Source organism: Theropithecus gelada, chromosome 1 (assembly GCF_003255815.1).
Source record: "Theropithecus gelada isolate Dixy chromosome 1, Tgel_1.0, whole genome shotgun sequence".
NCBI classification, from domain to species: Eukaryota; Metazoa; Chordata; class Mammalia; order Primates; family Cercopithecidae; genus Theropithecus; species Theropithecus gelada.
In genome coordinates, this window is record NC_037668.1 from 13,148,659 (window position 1) to 13,161,947 (window position 13,289).

Below are 13,289 nucleotides of genomic sequence, written 5' to 3' on the forward strand. Positions count from 1 at the left end.
TTTAGTTAGCCTTTCTCACTCCCTTTCTTTGGGGGAAGGGAGGTAGGCGGTGTTGTTTTACAGGAAGTAAGGAGGGTGGGTAGGAAGGGAGTGACTTAGGGACACTCACAGATCTGAGAGATGCTTTCTCGCCCACAGAGCTCTCCCTTGGGTGAGGTCACTTTCCGAGGCTCTGATTGGCTTCTGAGGAAGCCTTAGATGAGCTGATTGGTTCCAGCCACTTGACATGCAACAGTCACGGGCAAGCTGCGTGTCCAGAATAGGAACTGAATAAGGAGGCATGCTATCATAGCAACCCTACTGAGCATTTGAAAGCCGTAAGATGGGATATAGAAGAACCTTCAAAACATTCCCCAACTGCATTCAAGCAGGCCGACTGAATTCCCTACAGCATCAAGTGATGGAGACTGGCAATCTAAGGTTGAATATGTTTGACCCCATTGTAAAGAATGAAGAAAGAGTGTGACTCCATTGAGAGAAAGCACCTTAAAAGCCTAGTTTGGGTGTGTTAGTTAGTGTTTACGTAGAAGCAGTGGCAGGCGCCATGGCTCAAACTTGTAATCCCAGAAGTTTGGAAGACTGAGGCAGGAGGATTGCTTGAAGCCAGGAGTTTGAGACCAGTCTAGGCAACAAAGCAAGTCCCTGTCTCTACAACAAAAATATTTAAAAATCTTTCAAATAGCTGAGTGTGGTGGCACTCCCTAGTAGTCCCAGCTACTAGGGAGGCTGAGGCAGGAGGATCCCTTGAGCCCTGTAGTTTGAGGCTGTGGTGAGCTATATGATTGCACCACTGTGCTGCAGCCTGGGCAACAAAGCAAGAACCCGTCTCAAAGAAAAGAAGAAAAGTAGAAGCAGTGAAGGAAACAGGAATAGAAGCAGAACGTTCCAGAGTCATTGAGCAATTATGATGATTGACGTGTTTCTTTTTTAGTCCTCGTGAGGTGTTGTGTTGAGTGGCAGGAAGGAGATAGGTGACCTGTAACTGGGATTTCCCATAGCTGTACTTCAGCCTGTGATTATAACTAGGGAGAGATCAGCAAAAACAAAAGTAAATCTATTGAAAATTTTCCTTTTGCATTGTTCCCTACATACACACACCAAGTCCTAACCTGGTCAATTATGTGTCTATGTTGGGAGCACAGCCACCCCATAAAGCCCACCAAATGTCAACCTGGGAACTTAAAAGAGTAGGAACAAAGAAGATTCTGGAAAAGCAGCACACATCCTATACACACACATCCTTTTCCCATGAAACTGGGGAAATGAGGACAAAGGTTGGAGTGACCACTTGAGATCAGTTGTATTACTTCAAAGTGTCAGAAAGATCAGACTATTCTTGGACTCTGCCCTGTCTGCAGGTGACCTTGCTGGACAAAGCCAGACGCACAGAACCCAGCAGCTTTCCCAGATTCTGAAGTGGTTCCAAGAATGAGCTAGACTTGTTTCCACTGACCTTTCCCCTACTTTCCATAGGTACTATCAGGCAGGCCTGAAGCCCAAGGCCTAGTAAACAGGGTCATGGCTCCTATTCACTTTGGAGGAACCCCTGAGAGGTTAGGAGTTGAGGCCATGCTTGCAAACGTTTTTTTGTTTTGTTTTGTTTTGTTTTTTGAAATGGAGTCTCACTCTGTTGCCCAGGCTGGAGTGCAGCGGCACAGTCTCAGTTCACTGCAGCCTCCACCTCCTGGATTCAAGTGATTCTGCTGCCCCAGCCTCCTGAATAGCTGGGATTACAGGTGCATGCCACCATGCCCGGCTAATTTTTGTATTTTTAGTAAAGACGGAGTTTCACCATGTTGGTCAGGCTGGTCTCGAACTCCTGACCTTGTGATCCACCTGCCTTGGCCTCCCAAAGTGCTGGGATTACAGGCATGAGCCACCATGCCCGGCCCCTGCTTGCAAACATTTACAGAGGACCTACACAGAGCTGCTCAGCCCAGTACTACTCGCCCGATAGGGCTTATGTTGAACAGATTGCTGCCATGTCCACCGTCTGGGCTGCACTGGCCCCAGGCAGGGTAGGTTCTCTGTCAAGAATCCTGTCCTGGGCATGGTGGCTCCCACCTGTAATCCCACCACTTTGGGAGGCTGAGGTGGGAGGTTGCTTGAGGCGAGGAGCTCAAGACCAGCTTGGGGCAACATAGTCTTCCCTAAGTCTGCCTCTACAAAGAAAAAAAAAAAGGAAAGAATCCTATTTTTCTCTATGCTATGTTCCATCCCTAGCCTCATGATTTCCTCCCATCTCAGGCGGGCAGTTTAAGAGGGGTCTGCAAACAGACTCAGTGACTCAAGTGGTTTGAGGGAGGCTATATGGCAGACCTGAAAGCAACATGTAGTTTAGATTGGGAGTGGAGACCAAAGAAAATTGGAGGGTCAGATGAATAAGGTAATTGGGCACCTGTAATTTGGTAAGGAAAAGACAGCTCTTTTCCTCAATTCATTTTTTTTAAGAGACAGGGTTTCACACTATTTTATGGTCCTAGTTTCACCACTCCATAGCTTTGTGCCCTTCAGAAAGTCATGTATGTCTCCAAGCCTCAGTATTCCTCATGTGTGAAATATAAATTTGGACTAGATGTGTCCAATGGGAGCCCTTCTAGCTCTCACAGAGTAGGGCTTATGCTGATCCATCTGTAAGAATTCAAATGGGCCTGAGAACAAAGGCAGGATGTGCCTAGCTTTGGCTGAACATATTCCATTCGCTGGATTTCCCCACTTTATTTTCAGCCTAGGCAGACTAAAGATACCTCAGGCATCTGGCCAGTCGTTTCCAAGAACCTGCTTCAGCTCGGGTAGCATGAAGATCAGCAATTCCATCAACAAGCAAGAAAAGGACACCACTTACAGCAGAGTTCAAGGTCACAATCAGCAAGCCAGGACTCAAATCAAACAGGCCACCAGTAGATTTCTGACTGAAGAAGGGGCTGGTGGGCAGGTCCTCTTCATCTCCCCTCATATGTCATGTCCAGCCAGAGGATGGGTAAGAGAAACGAGCTCAATGAAAATAGCTCCACTAACTAATCTGGCCAAACCAGTAGTGACCTCTTTTCCACTGACCTTTCCCCTTCTGGGGCTCCCGTTTCCTCAAGGTCATTTGGGACCACAAAACTGGAAATAAGTTCTAGTTTCCTGCTATCACCTCAGAAAGGCCTTTGGCTCATCCCTAACAGACTTTAATTTGCCTCTTTGTATCTAGGAAAGAAGGGAGGTCCCCCTCATAACCTTAATGGGGGAGTCAGTGGGAAGACACTGATCCAACTTAACTGCAGGATCTTAATGGCTAGGTGCTCTCACCTTGGGAATCCAAGATGTTGGGGAAGGAGTCCAGAGATTCCTCAGGCCTGATCCCAACAAATGCAGGAAGGGGCTAGGTCCCCATGACCTCAGAGTTTGAGATTATTCTCCAGTCTCAAACTTCTCCTCCTCCCAGGATCCTCAGCTTTGGACTGTGCTCCCAGCCCTTTCCTGAATAGTTCTCATCCTTGTGATTCCTCATTGATCTTGGTTTACAGTAGAGAAAGCGGGAAAATATCCAAATCCTGTCTCTGATATTCTTTGGTACACTCAAGGCAGTGTTGATAATATTAGGTTAGGAGGGAGGGGGTTAGACCTATTTTTGTCTTACCAAAAGGGGGAGGTGGAAGAAACTCACCTAAGTTAGGGATGCGGATTTGGGGTATTTCCTGTCTTGGAGAGAATAGGTAGAGTCCCATTTGGACAGGGAAAGAAGCCCTGGTACTCATCCTCCTTAGGCTCTGGTGTATTCAGAGATACAGCCATTTTGGAGAAGAAATTCCCTCTTCAAAGGAGGACAATTTAATGCTTGTACTTCATTTTTCTTAGGCAGAGTGATAAGAGGAAGTGACACAAAATGGGCTCAGTGGGAGAAAGGGCAAATGCTGATCAGCCCTTTTCTAAGTCTTCCATTTCCTTTCCAAGCCTCTTTCCTGGCACCTAGACACTCTTTCTCATCTGACCATACTTGGCTGCTCTGGATCCCTCACCTCTCCCTTACTTGGCTTGGCTCCTGTTTTTGGGTCTTGCTTTCTACCCTGAGCCGCCACACTAACACCTGTCCAGAGATATCAGGGATGTTTATACACTTCTCAGTGGCTGAACTGGGCCAGGCCTGGAGGGTTGGCTGAGGACCAGACAGAGAGCTTATTACTCAGACTCATTCTTGTTGTCTTTCAAATTATTTTCCTCTCTTTGACTCTTTCTCCGTGTCTCTCTTTACCTCATGCCTTTATACGGTGCTGTTTAAATTGGATTATTCCTGGGGTGATATGGTGAGGACTATTTGGAGCCACAGAATACACATGGCACATCTTCCAGAGTGTTAATTTTACTTTTAAGATTTGGTGGGGGAAGATAAATCATTTTTATGCTAAAACCAACACAAATATATTATGCAGTGTAAATCAAAATTTGCATTTTTTAAAGATAAAATAGGTACTTCAAAGACATTTCTGGCTCATGACAGGCTCCTTTAGACTGCTTTGGGAGTCCTGGGGGAAAATGGTTCACTCTCTTGTATCTTAGGGGTCCTGCAGAGGAAATATTTGAGAAGCTCTACTTAGAGCAGAGGTAACAAGTTAAGAGAAACCTAAACACTAAACAGGAGTCAGGCAGATATAAAAGATCGAAGCATGCGAGTGTAATGCAATAGAGAGTGGTGAGAACTGGCAAACCAGAGCCTGCCTAGCCCCTTCAGCTCCAGCCGATTAATGCCATGAAAGAAAGTGACTCAGTGTTACCAAATATGATTGCTTTTTTTTTTTTTTTTGAGACGGACTCTGGCTCTGTCGTCCAGGCTGGAGTGCAGTGGCCAGATCTCAGCTCACTGCAAGCTCCGCCTCCCTGGTTTACGCCATTCTCCTGCCTCAGCCTCCCGAGTAGCTGGGACTACAGGCGCCTGCCACCTCGCCCGGCTAGTTTTTTGTATTTTTTAGTAGAGACGGGGTTTCACCGTGTTAGCCAGGATGGTCTCGATCTCCTGACCTCGTGATTCGCCCGTCTCGGCCTCCCAAAGTGCTGGGATTACAGGCTTGAGCCACCGCGCCTGGCCATATGATTGCTTTTTAAGAGACACCAGAATGGTAGATGTTAGTGAAATCTGATTTTTAAATGTTTACAACTGATCAAAAATGTTTAGGAAAGGAAATACAGGTTTATTTATTTATTATTTTTTTTGAGATGGAGTTTCACTCTTGTTGCCCAGGCTGGAGTACAATGGCACGATCTCGGCTAACTGCAAGCTCCGCCTCCCGAGTTCAAGCAATTCCCCTGCCTCAGTCTCCTGACTAGCTGGGATTACAGGCATGCACCACCATACCTGGCTAATTTGTATTTTTAGTAGAGATGGGGTTTCGCCGTGTTGGTCAGGCTGGTCTCGAACTCCTGACCTCAAGTGATTTGCCTGCCTCAGACTCCCAAACTGCTGAGATTACAGGCGTGAGTCACGGTGCCCAGCTGACAATATGGGTTTCGAAATGTCTGCAAGCTGGTTTGGCCTATGGGCCTCTGATTTGCTGCCTCTGGCTTAGTGTTTCCTCCAGCTTTGCTTAGGTTCATCGTCAGCTAAAATCAAGACAAAAGAAGAGAAACACGAATCACAGTGTGATCTCCCTTCCCTAAGTCCATCTCCCCACCAGCTTCCCATCAATCTTGGAGCACTAATGTCAGGGATTTTCTCCTCCACCCACTAAGCAGGGTGGGCAGTATCAGAAATGATGTTGAGATACAGGAAAGAACAAGAGGAAAGAAGGAAGCAGTCTTTGGATATAGAAGGTTATTCAGTTTAAAGGGTATTCACCAAGGGAAGATGAAACCCCAAATAGGGAATTATCATAATTTTTTTCTCTCCTTCCTCACTTTCATTCCTAACCTCCAGGCCTCCCTCACAGTCAAAAAGATATTCTGAACTTGCTAATGATCAACCTGTCTCCCAGCTCTTCCACCTCCCAGGTGACCTAATTTTCCCAAACCAGAGATAGCAGATCTTGCCTTGTCAGACTTGGTCGCCATTTCCAACCTCTCTGACCTTCACGATCATTTCTCCTACTTTCCAAAAGTATATGAAGCACAGGCCTAGGATTCCATGGTGTCAAATTCTGTTCCCAAGAGTTGGGGGCAGTGGGATGCAGGAGGTTGCAGGAGAGTTTGGAGCTGTCCTGCGGGACAGCTTGAGGAGGTAGAACTGCAAAGAAGCCTCGAGAGTACCACTGGCAGAGGTATACCTATGTCCAGGGGTAACAAAGGAGCTATCGGCCCTGCCCAGCCGCCCTCTTCCTGATCTACAGGAATCGGGAGGTAAAACAGAAACTAGAGTTTCCTCAGAGTTGGAAGGTGAAGCAAGCATGAAAGACAGGGAATAAACAGAAATGGGAGAGCAGGAGGCAAAGGATTAACCCTGAGTCTGGCTAGATGAAGGAGGAAGCCAGAATCTGGAGAAGTGGAGAGGGAGGGATCTTTAGCCACAGAACCATATAAGGGAAGCACAAATGTTGGCCAGGCGCGGTGGCTCACGCCTGAGATCCCAGCATTTTGGGTGGCCGAGGCAGGCGGATCTATAGTGAAACCCCGTATCTACTAAAAATACAAAAATTAGCCAGGCATGGGGGTGGGCACCTATAATCCCAGCTACTCAGGAGGCTGAGACAGGAGAATCACTTGAACCCGGGAGGCGGAGGTGCAGTGAGCCGAGATCGCGCCGTTGCACTCCAGCCTGGTGACAGAGTGCGACTTGTCTCTTAAAAAAAAAAAAAAAAAAAAAGGAAGCACAGTTCTCATGCCCCTGAATACCTCCTCCCCTCTCAGCAGCTGAAATTCTTGCTGTATCCATCTGTCCAATACGTTAAAAATATCCAAGCTGGGAACCTAGCCAGACATTTCCAAGAACCTGTTTACTGACCATTTGATTAACTTTGATTGTCAGCAACTTCATAGCCCAACAGAGACTGAGAATGGACCTTGCCTAACATCTCAAGACTCAGGGAACATGGAATTCACAATCCTGTCCCTTTGTTTTCCCTGTCTTCTTTCTCCCATCACTCTGTTGCCTGGAGATGACCAGTCAATTGATAGTCAGAGTCTGTTCATTCTTTTCTCTTTACATAACAGGCCCAGCAGAGAGTAGGGAAGGGTCAAGCAAAGGGAAAGGTCAGGACAGAACAGGAATAGCCTAAATAGGCTAAACTGGGCCTCATCCGTGGGGTCACCTCCACTGACATTTGTGCTACTCAGTCTAGTCTACCTCGCGGAAAAAAATCAAATGGAATGCAATACCTTGAAAGAAAAAGTCTGCAAGTCCTGTGACATTACATTGTATATCCAGCACTCTCTGTTCCTCAGTTTATCACTCCAAATGATGGGAAGCTTTTCTTTGGAGTTGTATACTGAAAAGTTAAGAAAGTTCAAATAATTTTTAGAAGGTTACAGGGTTTAATCCACAGGCTTGGGAAACACACTGGGAGTGTGAAAAAGAAAACCCTGAGGCCAAGTGGGTACTGTGGCTCACTCCTGTAATCCAAGCACTTTGGGAGGCCGAGGCAGGCAGATAGCTTGAGTCAAGCTATCTGGAGTTTGAGACCAGCCTGGGCAACATGGTGAAACCTCATTTCAGCTAAAAATAAAAAAAATTAGCCAGACATGGTGGTGCACGCCTGTAATCCCAGCTACTTGGGTGACTGAAGCAAGAGAATTGCTTGAACCCAGGAGGAGGAGGTTGCAGAGACTGCCCCACTCCACACTAGCCCGGGTGATAGAGTGAGACTGTCTCAAAAAAAAAAAAAGTAAATTATTCAAGGGGGTGATGAGGGATATGTCTCTTCTTTTATTTTAGGTAACAATCACTTATGTGGCATTGTTCTAACTTTTTATATATATTTTAAAATTTCTCACAATCTTCTGAGGTAGGCATTATTATTATCTCTCATTTTATAAATGAACTAACTGTGACATAGAGAGGTTAAACAAGTTGCCCAAGGTCACACAACTGGTTAAATGGTAGAAGAAAGGTCTTAATTTAGATAGTTTGGCTTCAGGGTCCACGTGCTTAACTACTATACTATACTTTCTTCCTTTCTCTTTTCTTTTCTTTTTTTTTTTTTTTTTTTTGAGACAGAGTCTCACTGTGTCACCCAGGTGCTGGAGTGCAGTGGCGTGATCTCTGCTCACTGCAACCTCCCTCTCCGGGGTTCAAGTAATTCCCCTGCCTCAGCCTCCCAAGTAGTTGGGACTACAGGCGCACACCACCTCACTTGGCTAATTTTTTGTATTTTTAGTAGAGATGGGGTTTCACCATGTTGGCCAGGCTGGTCTCAAACTCCTGATGTCAGGTGATCCGCCCACCTTGGCTCTCAAAGTGCTGGGATTATAGGCGTGAGCCACCGTTCCTGGCCTATTTTTTCTTAATAGTATAGGAAGACTAATCTTTGGACTTTTTCTGGGTTCTAGACTTACCTATTAAGCTAGGACCTGCAGCCCTGGATCTTTAGCTCTCTGAAAAGAAGTGTTTCAGCTTATGAAATAGAGGTGGATGTGAGGTCATAACAGAGAAAGGACAAAAAAACTTCCCATCCCCCATGCCCAAACTATTGAGGCCAGGATGCCTGGGGCAGGGACTTCTGATCATTGGAAGGTCAGTAAAATATTTTCCTTACTCACCTTATGCATTTTATCACCTAGAGGTAGCCCAATAAAATAATTCTAAGAGGGATCTGTAGTCTTTTGAAAGAATTGGGCCAAGGTTGCATGTGCCTGTCTCTCAGCTACATGGGAGGCTGAGTAGGGGGAATCCCTTGAGGCTATGAGTTCAAGGTCAGAGTTTGCTATAATTGTGCCTGGGAACAGCCACTGCACTCCAACCTGGGCAACATAGTGAGAGCCTCTCTCAAAAAGAGAAAAAAGAATTGTGCAAAGGTTACTCCTTGACTCCACTTCGTGCCCTTCAGCTCTTGTGTGATTGTTTTTTGCTGAACATGTGCTTTGTCCAGATCCTCGCCTCCACATTTTTCCCTCCCAGTACCTCAACCCAAGTTAGATCCTTGTGTTTCCAGTCTGTTCAGAGGTATCAATCAAGGCAGCCAATGACTGTGGTTGTTGAAGTACCTATTTTTTGTTTTGTTTTGTTTTGAGAAGGAGTCTCTCTCTGTCTCCCAGGCTGGAGTGCAGTGACCCGATCTTGGCTCACTGCAAGCTCTGCCTCCCGGGCTCAAGCGATTCTCCTGCCTCAGCCTCCCAAGTAGCTGGGACTACAGGTGCCTGCCATGCCCGGCTAATTTTTATATTTTTAGTAGAGGCGGGGTTTCACCATGTTGGCCAGGCTGGTCTCAAACTTCTGACCTCAAATGATCCACCCACTTCCGCCTCCCAAAGTGCTGAGATCACAGGCATGAGCCATTGCGCCCAGCCCCTTTTTCTTGTTAATTTTATTGTCTTGCTCTTTTCTCTCTTTAGGTAGTTTTCTTTTTTATTTCTCTCAGATCTCCCTATACCAGATTGAACCTACTGAATAAATGATACTCAGAACCACATCTCCTCTAATGATTGTACCTGTAGGTCATAGCTCTTTAAAAATTAAAAGGCACATGAGAAGAGGATAAGCAAAGAAGACCCAAAATCTTCACCCACTTAAGTGGGGAAATAGCTAGGCCACTATCCAAGGAAGTGTACTAAAGCAAGCCTGTACGCAGAAAATGTCCTGGGGTGAGGGAGAAATTGTATACAGAAGGCAAAAAGAAGTAGAGCGGAGTTTTTGTGCTGTACGAGAAGGATAGGTTTCCTCTGGGGGAACAGCTCTAGCTGCTTACTCCTTTAGATTTTGACGTGGTATTCAGTATGGCAGTCACTAGTCACACAAAGCTGAAGTTTAATTGAATTAAACAAAATTGGGCCAGGCATGGTGGCTCACGCCTGTAATCCCAGCACTTTGGGAGGCTGAGATGGGCAGATCACCTGAGGTGGGGAGTTCAAGACCAGCCTTACCAACATGGAGAAACCCTGTCTCTACTAAAAATACAAAATTAGCCAGGTGTGGTAATGCATGCCTGTAATCCCAGCTACTTGGGAGGCTGAGGCAGGAGAATCACTTGAACCCAGGAGGTGGAGGTTGCGGTGAGCCGAGATTGCGCCATTGCACTCCAGCCTGGGCAACAAGAGAGAAACTCCTTTTCAAAAAAAAAAAAAAGAATTAAACAAAAACATTCAGTTACAGGCTGGGCACGGTGGCTCACACCTGTAATCCTAGCACTTTGGGAGGCTGAGGCGGGAGGATTGCTTGAGCTCAGGAGTTTGAGACCAGCCTGGTCAACATGGCAAAACCCCATCTCTATGAAAAATACGAAAAGTAGTTGGGCTTGGTGGCATGCACCTGTAGTCCCAGCTGCTAGGGGGCTGAGGTGGGAGATCACTTGACCCTGAGAGGTGGAGGCTGCAGTGAGCAGAGATCATGCCCCTGCACTCCAGCCTGGGAGACAGAGCAAGACCCTGTTTAAAAAAAAAAAAAAAAATTCGTGCACAGCACTTTGGGAGGCTGAAGCAGGCAGATTGCTTGAGCCTAGGAGTTCAAGACCAGCCTGGGCAACATGGTGAAACCCTGTCTCTACAAAAAATACAAAAAATTAGCTGGGCATGGTGGCGTGTGCCTGTAGTTCTAGCTACTTGGGAGGCTGAGGTGAGAGAATGACCTGAGCTTGGGAGGTCAAAGCTGCAGTGAGCCGAGATTGTGCCACTGCACTCCAGCCTGGGGGACAGAATGAGATCCTATCTCAAAAAAAAAAGATGAGAAAAAAATCAGTTTATATGTCACAGTAGCCACATTTCAGGGCTAGTGGCTAGTGTATTGAACTTTTCCATCATCATAGAAAATTCTATTTGGACAGCTGGATAAAGGATATTAAGGGTATCTGGAGGGAATGCCCATGTTTTGGTCCTTCCAGGATCAGATCTCTCTTTTTTTTTTGAGACAGAGTCTTGCTTTGTTGCCCAGGCTCAAGTGCAATGGTGCAGTCTCGGCTCACTGCAACCTCCGCCTCCTGGGTTCAAGTGATTCTCCTTCCTCAGCCTCCCGAGTAGCTGGGATTACAGGTGCCTGCCACCACGCCCAGCTAATTTTTGCATTTTTAGTAGAGACGGGGTTTCACCGTGTTGGCCAGGATGGTCTCGAACTGCTGGCCTCGTGATCCACCCACCAAAGTACGGGGATTACAGGCGTGAGCCACCACGCCCAGCCCCAGGATCAGATCTTTAAGAGGCCTTGGGTATAAAGTTATCGATCCTTTCGAAGCCATCCGTCTTCTCATATTGGGTACTGGTAGCCCGACTGTGCACACAACCAACCAGGCTCATGTACTCCATGGTCTCTCCATTCCTTTGTCCTGCTTTCTGGCCTGTTTTTGTCATTGCTTCACCCCTCTAGTCCCTGGAAAACAAGCTACAGAAAAAACTTTTCCATCAACTTTGACCTAATTTCCTGGTCACAGATTTGAAGGGGAGGAGCCGCTAAATTCTTGAACAGGTGAGAAAGGGGCGGAGAATTCAGGTGAAAGTCACCCTGGCGATAGGTAGAAATAGAGACTGACACTTTGGTAATGGAAGAGAGACAAAGAGAGGGAGGAGTGTGCTATAGAAAATGAACGATAAACGAAAAATGAAGATTGAAATAGAAAAGGATCTTTTAAATCTCACTTTCTGTTAAATTCACATTGATTTTAGTTTGCTTATCATTTATTTATTTATTTTCGAGGTAAAATCTGTCCCCCAGGCTGCAGTGCAAGTGGTGCAATCATAGCTCACTGTAATCTAGAACTTCTGGGCTTGAATGATCCTCTTGCCTCAGCCTCGTGAGTAGCTAGGGCTAAAACACCCCACGTTGATTTCATGTAGAATTTCCAGGTGCTTGTTATTTGGAATTAGTTTGTGAAAGTCCTCAGGAAAGCCGTTCCCCAAATAAGGGCCCAGACCAGATCTGTGCAAAGATTTAAATTAGCCATCCCACGGTTTCTCACCGGTCAGTTCTTTAGGAATGAAAATCACTGCCGGGCGTGGTGGCTCACACCTGTGAACACTTTGGGAGGCTGAGGCGGGTGAATCATGGGAAGTCAGGAGTTCAAGACCAGCCTGGCCAACATGGTGAAACCCAGTCTCTACTAAAAATACAAAAATTAGCTGGGCATGGTGGCTCATGCCTGTAATCCCATCTACTCAAGAGGCTGAGGTAGGAGAATCGCCTGAACCTGGAAGACAGAGGGTTGGGCCACTGCACTCCAGCCTAGGAGACAGGGAAATTCTATGTCAAAAAAAAAAAAAAAAAAAAAGAATGAAAATCACACTGATTAAACATGGGATTGTTTAATCCCATGTTTAGCCAATTACTAATAGTAGTAGTACTCTACTATTACCCTACAAGGAATAGGAACCACCAAAGCATCTAAGGGATGAGGGTGGAGTTGAATAGTTAGCAAACATTTACTGAGTTATGTGCTTGAATAGGAATTGTGAAAACAAAAAATGGTTAGCTGCCTCCAAAGAATACTCATAGCTCTATAACCTCTTAAGTCCTGAATAGTTATCCTTGTTAGTATATAAATCAAGTTTACACTGGGAAGAAACTTTATATGATAAAACCAAATTATGAAAAAGGGATCTTCAGCCGGGTGTGGTGTCTCATGCCTGTATTCCCAACACTTTGGGAGGCCAGGGCCAGCAGCTCACTTGAGCCCAGAAGGTTGAGGCCACCCTGGACAGCATGGGAAAACCCCAGGTCTACAAAAAATATAAAAATTAGCTGAGTGTAGTGGTGTGTGCCTGTAGCCTAGCTATGTGGGAGTCTGAGATGGGAGGTTCACTTGAGCCCAGGTCAAGGCTGAGTGAGCTAAGATCATGCTACCACACTCCAGCGTAGGTGAGACTGTCTTTAAAAAAAAAAAAAAAAAAAAAGAACCTCTACTCTTCTTTCAAATTCCCTCATAAACATCATTTCCCTGTATTTCAAGAACATGAACTCCAAAACTGAAGGAATTTAGTAATAATTAGTTATGAATTTGGAAAACTAGACAACCAGAAAATCCCAATATAGTTCTTCAGTGGATCTGAATGAAACATGCCTCAAACTGTTTCCCTCTTCACCTCCAGCCCCCACTCTGCCGCCATTCCTTAGGGTCCATAGGGAGTGTTTTCTCCACAAGGTTTTCACTGGTGTGGATTGTTAAGTAGAGGAAGACTCCTTTAGGCACATCTTCTTTCCAAAAGCTTCTCCAAAGCCATCTCACAGACAACATTTTTTTTTC